Below are 8,321 nucleotides of genomic sequence, written 5' to 3'. Positions count from 1 at the left end.
GCTGAATCCCATGGTAATTAATAATTTCGAACGACTAGTCGAGCTTCGATCTCAAACAAAATTTATGACAGTATATTTTAACCATATGTCACAGGAAATCAACCCTTCAAGATATATTCCTATCCGTGTCAGCATCCTAAGTGCCCCTGACTCAACTTTATTTTTCGATACATCCATGCAGCGTGAAGTGCGTGGAATCCCGGATCATCTACGCTCGACGGAAATCCCAAAAATATTTTCAAGTAAGTTCAGGCATATTGACTCTGAGAAAATGTTTTACACGGACGGATCGCGAATTGAAGAAGCGACAGGGTTTGGTATATTCAACAATAATGTTTCGGCCTCATTTAGGCTTCAAGAACCTGCATCTGTTTATATAGCAGAGCTAGCAGCAGTTCATTATAGTTTGAGTGTAATCGTCACATTATCTCCAAACCATTATTTCCTCTTCACAGATAGTCTGAGTGCAATTGAAGCCATTCGCTCAATCGCTGCTGGCAAAAATGAACCGTTTTTCTTGGGTAAAATAAAACAGTGTCTGAACGACATATTGAATAATAATTATTTAATCACTATAGTCTGGGTCCCGGCTCATTGCTCCATTCCAGGCAATGAAAGAGCCGATAATTTAGCCAAACGTGGTGCTATTGAGGGTGAAATTTATGAGCGACCGATTGCTTTCAACGAATTCTATAGTTCGTCTCGCCAAAGAACACTTGCCAGCTGGCAAGCATCTTGGGATAGAGATGATCTGGGTCGGTGGATGCACTCAATTATTCCGAAAATATCGACAAAGGCATGGTTCAGGGGACTGGATGTGAGTAGGGATTTCATTCGTGTGATGTCCAGACTCATGTCCAATCACTACACGTTAGATGCACATCTCCTTCGAATTAGGCTCTCCGAGACTAATCATTGTGCTTGTGGCGAAGGTTATCGGGATATTGATCATGTCGTTTGGACATGCGTGGAGTATCGTGATGTCAGATCTCAACTAATAAATTCTTTGCGTACCCAAGGTAAACTATCCAATATCCCAGTTCGAGACATTCTTGCTTGTCGTGACCTTTCATACATGAAACTTATTTATCATTTCATAAAGAAAATTGGAGTTTCAATTTAATAAAGGCCCCTTTTAAGACTTAGTTCTGATCCCAGCTGCGTCCATGAGTTCAACCAATAGCTAAATTAGAATAAAAATTATGTAATGATACAAACAAAATCGAAACAGTTTATGAAATTATCAACAAAATGTCTGAAAATAACAGCTTATTTTATAATTTATAGAAGTTAATCGTTTGGTTCAAATAATATTTCCGAGTAGATTTCATAATTAATGACGAGTTACCTAAGATGATATTTAAGTAATATGAGAATATGATTTAATAAATTCAAAACGTTGTGACTATGTTAGAATTAAATTAGGATAAGAATATTATGTAAAAGTGATGCTACGGCGAAGAAAAACTTATGTAAACTGCCTTAAGAAATAAACGTATTTATGAAAAAAAAAAAAAAAAAAGATCTCTAAATAATGTATAATTTATTATGAGTTAAATAATTATAATTGGCTTACCGAATAGAACTGAAATATTGCTTTAGTTTGTTTTTTGACATAGTGAAATCGACTGCTTCTGAATGCTTGTTGTATACAGCCATCAATTGATTTATTGGCCCATTTTTTGCATAGTTTGTTCGCTGGTGGTTTGTAATAAAAATATTTCGATTTCTCAAAGGCCGAGACGGTATGTAAAAATTTAGTTCGGACAGGAGTTGACTGGAATCTACGCGATTCGAGACAATGTCATTTACAAATGAGACCATTGAAAATTCTCTGCGTTCTTTTAATGTTTGAATACTGATCAGCATACAGCGGGCTTTATAGGACGGAAGAGGAAGTCTTGTCCAACCTAATTTACGAAGTGCAAATAACAAAAATTGTTTTTGAACTGAATCAATTCGATCTTCCCAAGTGATTAAGTAAGGTGACCAAACTAAGCTACAGTATTCTAATACTGACCGAACATAGACAATGTATAATGTTTTAATTGTATACGGATCGTGAAAACAGTAACAAAATCGTTTTATGAATCCTAGCATGTTATTGGCTCTGTTTCATTTTAGAATCTAGTATTATTCCTAAGTCCCTAATTCTTTCGCATTTTTGAACTGTTTGACTTCCAAGAGTAAGTATCAAGTCAGGTGTATTTCGTTTTTTACTGAATGTTATTCTACTGCATTTTTTCACATTTAGTTGAAGAAGACTTTTGTTACACCATGCATAAAAAGAAAGAATTTCTTCTTGATAAACCTTGGCATCCTCACTTTTCTCAATTTCTAAAAATATCGTCTGCGTATATTAGAATTTTTTTTTTTTTTTAAAGAAAGGAAATGTCGTTAACAAACGAGATAAATAAAAGAGGACCTAAATGAGATCCCTGGGGGACCCCGGAACTGACGTGAATGGGGCTCGACTTTTTACCCTTAAATTTTACAATTTGTTGACGATTTGTTAGATAAGATTCCAACCATTTAAGAAGACCTGGTAAGATTCCCAATTTCTGTAATTTGAACATAAGCATGGGTATGTCAACACGATCGAATGCTTTGCTGAAATCTGTATAAAGAGCTTCAATGTAATTTCCCTTGTCCATAGCGGTCAGGGTATAGTGGACGAATTCAAGCAAATTAGTAGTAGTGGAACGTCCTTTGAAAAATCCATGTTGCATGTGAGTAGTTCTATTTTTTATTTGACTAAACTTTTTGTCATTAACGATCGCTTCAAAGAGCTTCGGAATGCAAGAAAGAATAGCAATCCCGCGATAGTTGCATATGTCTGCTTTTTTCCCATTTTTGAAAATTGGTATAAGGAAAGAGTTTTTCCACGTATCTGGAAAAACTCCAGGCTTAAGCGAATTATTAAAAAGCCAGCACAAAGGGGTCGCAAAATCTAATGCTAATTTTTTCATAAATATGAGTGGAATCCCATCAGGTCCGGCACTTTTAGAGACATCCAATTTGTTTAGGGCATCTATTATGTCTAGCACTTCGATTTGATTTACATTAATATCTTCAGTAAACTCTGGAAAGAAATTAAAATATTCACGATCGCGGTCATCTTCAGAAAACTTCGTTTAGATTTGTTGAAAAAATTTTGCGAAAAGATTACAAATTTCTTGTGAGTTATTACCAATGTTTTCCTGTAGATACATTCTTGACGGAAAGTTTTCTGATTTCAATTTGTTTCTAACATAACTAAAGAATTTTTTTGGGCAAGACTTTATTTCCTGTTCAGTTCTTGAGTTATACTCTTTGAATGCAGTATCAATTGCTAAACTTAGTTGGTCACAGATGTGTATGTAATTCGATAAATTGTCACTATTATTTTCTCTTTTGTACTTTTTATGAGCTTTTTGTTTTCGATTTCTTAGGTTTCTAATATGCTCGTTATACCAAACAGGATACTTTGAATTATTTTGTCGCCTAATTTTCTTTAATGGGACATGTTCATTTATTATGTCGTACAGCCGTGCGTAGAAAATATCGACAGAAATTTCGACATTTCCTTCGTTTCTAAGGAGTTCTTGCCAATCTATTTCTAGTAACTTACGACTAATACTATCATAATTTGCTGAGTGATAATCGAAAATCTCCTCATACTCGTAGTCGTCGGGTCTATTAATCTGATGTATAAATATTGAGAATTCGATTGCTGTATGAAAAGCTTCATTTTTCCACAATGGAGTTGGTGATTCTATTACACAGAAATCATCGTGAATATTAGTAAATAAATAATCTAAGTAACAGTTTTGCTGATTTTTTACATGATTAATTTGATTAAGACCTAAACCGGATATTTTGTCGAATAAGTATTGAAGTGTTTCATTCTCCCCAACCAGAGGAAGTAAAATGCTATCATTTTCAGCGTCTGGAATAAAGTCGATATTGCGCTGATTAAAGTCTCCATATATATGAACTTTAACTTCCGATGGAAGCTCAGTCATGATTTCATCAGCAACATGCAGAAACTTTTCATATGTGGCTTTTTGGGCATTGTTAGGAGGAAAATATACTGAAACAAAAATATGTGTTTCACCTGCTAAATGAATTCTTACCCATACGTGTTCAAATTCTTTAAATTTCGTAATGGTTACCATTTCGGCGTCAAATTCTGCTAAAACAGCAATAAGAACACCTCCCCCCGATTTTTGATCAGATGTATGGAGCTCACGATCGTTTCTAAAAACGTTTTAAATGTTTCCGAAGACTTCCGTGCTGTTAACGCTATCATCCCAACTAGTTTCGGTTCCTAGATTAATTCCATACGAACACCCTAAAATATTTTTATGGATTTCATTAATCTTACGTGCGCTCTTCATACGGTTAAAATTTTGACAATATGCTACGATTTCTGTCGACGACGCTAGATGAGGAGATCTTATTGAACATGATTGTTGACTTATGATAATATTGTCATTATTCTCTTCTTCTGGGTAATGCGTCAAAATTGCCGAAAACACGAATGTTGAGCACGACACGCCACGCACGTATCAGTTGACGAACATTCAGCAGACATTTGATTCGGCATCGTTAGTTGCAGGCTGTGCTCTCGATAAGGATTAATCGTCGGTCCTCTTTGAAAATTAATTGTAGGTCTGTAATTTGTTGGTGGTCCCGAAAATCGATCCTTAGCTGCAGCAAGAAGTATTCTATCAGGTGGAAGATTATTTCGGCTGTTGTTGTAGTTGTTGTTATTATAGTTATTGCAATTGTTATTCATGTTGTGAATAATAATGTTATTACAATGTCGTTTTGTAGATGAATGATGCGTTGAAAGAATATTGGATCTGTTATTGTAATTTTTTCTTGAGTTTCGCTTCTTGCGCCTTCTTGAATTGTCAGCCTCATTTTGCTGACGTCGGAACCTAGTACTCACTCCAATCAGCTTTCCATACTTTTTTGGTGCCTAATAAACGCCATCCAGAATTGTCGGGTTTTTTACAGTTCAATTCGTCATCCAAACTGGGGCATGAGTCAGGTGTCGATTTGCATTATGAATGTATGATGGGAACTCAGCAGTGCAACCAATTTATCACCATTGGTCCCAGTTTCACGGAGGACCGTAGATGTGCGCCAAAAAAAAACGTGACTGTCATGTCTGGAAATTCGTTTGTGGTATGGTTATTCGATTGACGATGAATTCTGGGAGCTTCGGCAACAAAAGTAAAATCAATGAGAAGGGATATGCTGACAGTCAACGGCCATAAATGTTATTTTCATTAAAAAATATTCGATTGAAATGAATTCTTCCGGCACTGGTAGGAATAGATGACGCATTGCAGCTCGATGTGGCTACTTCAGAAATACGACACAAAATGCAAACGATTGTGGGAGTGTAAGAATATCTATTTTTGAAAATGGTTCTGTAATATGCTAATTGAAATGGCACAAACCTCCAAATAACTAGGGAAACGTGCCACTTGAGCCAATTAGTTCTGATTCCTGATTCTGAAGATATTTGGCATAAAAATAACGTGTCATGCATTTCTAAGACATTTGAAATCACCAAAAAATTTCTTCAATTTTGCGGTTTTTGTATCCGCATAAACAAAAACCTGTTTTAATCCACCTAGTGGTGTAATGAAGCCTTTCTCATATCAATCAATATTTTCTTCAATTCTTAAAACAATAACCGAAATCGGTTTGTTTGACCGTCTACTGATAAAAACTATCAATTAGAAAATATTTGAGGTCGATTTAGAAATTTTTTTCAAGGTTTTTTCCCATTTTCAGTGATTGTATACAATTTTTAACACACTTTACCCTATATTTCCGGATACGGAAGTCAGATCCGCATGAAATTTAGGAATTATGCATGGGACCACAGGACCTTTCATTTGAACCTAAGTTTGTGAAAATCGGTCGCGCCATCTATGAGAAAAGTTAGAACACATATTTTCTTTTTTTGCACATTTTACCCCATAACTCCCGAACCGGAAGTCGGATCCAAATAATATTCAGGAATTTTGTATGGGACTTCAAGACCTTTCATTTGAATCTAAGTTTGTGAAAATCGGTTCAGCCATCTCCGAGAAAAGTTAGTGCAAAGAAACGTTACATACACACACAGACATTTTGCGTACTCGACGAACTGAGTCGAAAACTGACCAAATTTTTTGGTGACGCCAAATGTCAGAAATGCATGAAACGTTTTTGCCTTTCTCATATAGAAAGGTTATGCAATCACTGTGAAAATCGACTTTTGAACCGAGGCCCGGAGGGCCGAGGGTTATATACCATTCGACTCAGTTCGTCGAGTACGCAAAATGTCTGTGTGTGTGTGTGTTTGTGTGTGTGTGTGTGCGTATGTGTGTATGTGTGTATGTAACGATTTTTTACACTAACTTTTCTCGGAGATGGCTGAACCGATTTTCACAAACTTAGATTCAAATGAAAGGTCTTGTGGTCCCATACAAAATTCCTTAATATCATCAAAAAATTGTGAAAATAAGTGCACTAACTTTTCTCAGAGATGGTTGAAACGATTTTCACAAACTTATATTCAAATGAAAGGTCTTGAGATCCCATAAAAAATTCCTGAATATTATTTGGATCCGACTTCCGGTTCGGGAGTTATGGGGTAAAATGTGCAAAAAAAAAGAAAATATACGTTCTAACTTTTCTCATAGATGGCGCGACCGATTTTCACAAACTTAGGTTCAAATGAAAGGACCTGTGGACCCATACGTAATTCCTGAGTTTCATGCTGATCCGACTTCCGGATATAGGGAAAAGTGGGTTTAAAATTGTATACCATCACTGAAAATGGAGAAAAACCTTGAAAATGTTTCTAAATCGACCTCAAATGTTTTCCAGTAGTTTTATCAGTAGACGGTCAAACAAACCTATTTCGGTTATTCTTTTAAGAATCGAAGAAAATTATTTTGAAGAATACCACAGTATTATATATGATAGTATGATTGATATGAGAAAGACATCATTACACCACTAGGTGGATTAAAACAGGTTTTTTTTATGTCAAATAGCCGAAGTTACTCGGTCCCAGACCAAAGTCGATTCTTTTTTTCAAAATATTTTTTTTTTAATTAAACCGGATCTAAACGTTTCATGCATTCCTAAGGCATTTGGCATCAAAAAAAAATTCCATTTCGAAAATCTCAAAAGTTCCAAAGTCGAGCTTTTTCGTACAAAATTTTGTAGAAATCAAAGATGGAAACAAAAAAGGTTCAATGAAAGTTATAAGGCTGTTGATCGGTAAGATAGTGGTTTTCAGAGTTTCATGATGGTCAAAACTCCACTACCACTGACAGTATCAAAACTATTTGAAATGGAGGTTAAAACCGGGGCAAAAAACGACAATGATAAAAATACATAAAAATGTACTGAATGATCGGAAAGATTCTACAAATGGAAAAGATATCCGTATTTAAAACTAAAAAGACGAACGCAAGCCCACTTCAAGTACATGTTTGGCTGGATTCATTGTTAAACACCAGAGAAAAGAATTATTACCCAACAAGCGGCACGAGAACCTTAATGGAGGCTCAATGGGTCGGAAAGATCCACTTTGTTCACTTGATTTGGCTTCCTATAACTATTATCTGGTTCCAAACCTCAAATCATCTCTGAGAAATTGATGTAAGTTCTGTTTTGGAATTTTAGACCGCTACTTCCGGAACCTGAAACCGAAGTCAATATAGCCAAAGTAAGTTTGTATGGTCAGCAACGAATGAAAACTACAAATTTCGGAGTAAGAGATTAACTCGCAAAATCTATCGCATCATTATGGAATCTTGTAATGTAATGAAATGTAATATAGTAACCTGATCTCGCACTAATAAAACCTTAGATAACTAGCTAACTAGCTAATAAAACCTTGAAATTGATCTTTGATGCTTTGAATCTTTAAAAAAAAACTACCTTCGATGCAGATACTCGTTTTGCCCAGGAATCGCGTTAGTACACATTCAAGTGAAAACAAACGAACGTAGCGCATACTGCCGTAAACAAGAATTAGGATGATTATTCATTGTTATAACACGAAGAAAGTGATTTTAGTATGACATAATATGCAACCTAAAGAAATTGATTTTAGTGACATATAGCGCATTGCATCAAATGAACCAATTAAACGAGTTCTAAACTTAAGTTTTACATTTTCTATCGAAAACAGATTTTTCGTTAGGGCATCGTCAGGAATTTTCTAGCTCTTGAGGCATGATTTATATCAGTTTTAAAATATTATTCTGGAAATCGTATATAAAACTGGCAACCCCAACATCGTTTAACTTGTGTTTCAA

This window comes from Malaya genurostris, chromosome 3 (genome assembly GCF_030247185.1).
Source record: "Malaya genurostris strain Urasoe2022 chromosome 3, Malgen_1.1, whole genome shotgun sequence".
Taxonomy (NCBI): Eukaryota; Metazoa; Arthropoda; class Insecta; order Diptera; family Culicidae; genus Malaya; species Malaya genurostris.
Note: the sequence above shows the minus strand (reverse complement) of the source record.